The 1,447-nt window shown below is 36.0% G+C and overlaps 1 non-coding gene across 1 annotated transcript; it reads right to left on the bottom strand.

Annotated features, from left to right (window-relative positions):
- Positions 1 to 989: 989 nt before the first annotated feature.
- LOC126609446 (small nucleolar RNA R71) lies at positions 990 to 1,094 on the bottom strand. Its single transcript, XR_007618163.1, has one exon. It is a non-coding gene; the product is annotated as a small nucleolar RNA R71 (small nucleolar RNA).
- Between the last annotated feature and the right edge of the window lie 353 nt (positions 1,095 to 1,447).

Genomic DNA, 1,447 nt, shown 5'->3' with positions numbered 1-1,447 from the left:
TTAATTTTATTCTCCCAAAATTGTTTTCTTTTCTCTCTAGCTCTAATATTGCAGATCGTTTATTTTAATTCATTAATTTCGTTTTTATTTTAATTAGGTTATAAAATCAATCACCTAAACTTCTACTTTACAATAATTAAATGGAATCTGATTAGTTTCGAATTATTTAATAGTCCCTATGGAGACGACATTGCGAGATCCGTTTATACTACAATAACCTTGTGATTCTTGCAAGTAAAATAGGAGATTTAAGCCCGTTCACATGAGTAGTAAAAATCCTATCAAAAAAATGGTGCCGTTGCCGGGGACTATTTAAAATAATCCCTACTAATCAGATTTTCAATTAGTTATTGATGTTTATACCTAAAAAAATAAAAAAATTTAATTTTCGTTTTTATTTTATTTTTACAGATTACAACAGTACGGTAGTGCAGATTTCAGAAATCTGTGCATGGTCAGCACCGTTCAACAGTGCACTTGATCCAGAACTTGAGCAGAATTTAAGGAGGAAACGCAGGGAGCAAACTTTGCAGAGGGTTCCTCCTCTACAGGTAACTTTTCTACAGTCCTTAAATTCTGAAGACCTGCACAGCAAAGAAAAAATGGCATTTGTAATTCCAGAAGCTGGTTTGCCCCTGGGTGATTCACTGACAGCCCATACCACAAATATACCAAGTTGCATTACTTATCCAGCAGTGGAGGAAGGGTCTACATATGAAATAAAGCAGCACATGTTGAATATTCTACCTACGTTTCATGGGTTACCATCTGACGATCCAAACATGCATATTGCAGAATTTTTAATGGGTTGCAAAAATATTTTGGTGAAAGGATTTTCAGCCGAATCTATTAAGCTCCATTTATTTCATTACACTCTGAAAGATCAAGCAAGGAGATGGCTCCTCACACTCCCATCGGGAAGCATTAGTACTTGGGCCCAACTTAGTGAAATTTTTTTAAACAAGTATTATCCAGCTTCGAAAACTCTTGACATGAGAACTTAGATTTTATCTTTTGCCCAAAGACCAAATGAAGAGTTTCATGAGGCGTGGCAGCGGTTTAAAGAGTTGATTAGAAAATGTCCACAATCGGGTATTAACACTACTGATCAAATGCATATATTTTTCAGAGGGTTGAATATGACTACAAAAACTCTTGTCAACGCTTCATGCGGAGGTTCGTACAAAGAAAAAAAATGCACAAGAGGCATGTTTGTTATTTGAAAAAATGGCAGCATATACACAGCAGTGGGCAGTTGAGCAGCCACAATCTAGGTATGTTTTTGAGATGTCTAACGGCTCTCCGTATGTTACAACACAAATTGAAAAAATGGAGAAAAGACTTGATGCAAAATTTGACATGTTATTACAGAGAATACCAGGTTCACAGGTTGCTATACAACAGCCCTTATAAGCTGCCTGCAGCATTTGCAACATGATAACTCACG

The sequence above is a fragment of the Malus sylvestris genome, chromosome 16, assembly GCF_916048215.2.
Source record: "Malus sylvestris chromosome 16, drMalSylv7.2, whole genome shotgun sequence".
Taxonomy (NCBI): domain Eukaryota; kingdom Viridiplantae; phylum Streptophyta; class Magnoliopsida; order Rosales; family Rosaceae; genus Malus; species Malus sylvestris.
Note: the sequence above shows the minus strand (reverse complement) of the source record. Positions and strands in the feature narration are given on the sequence as shown.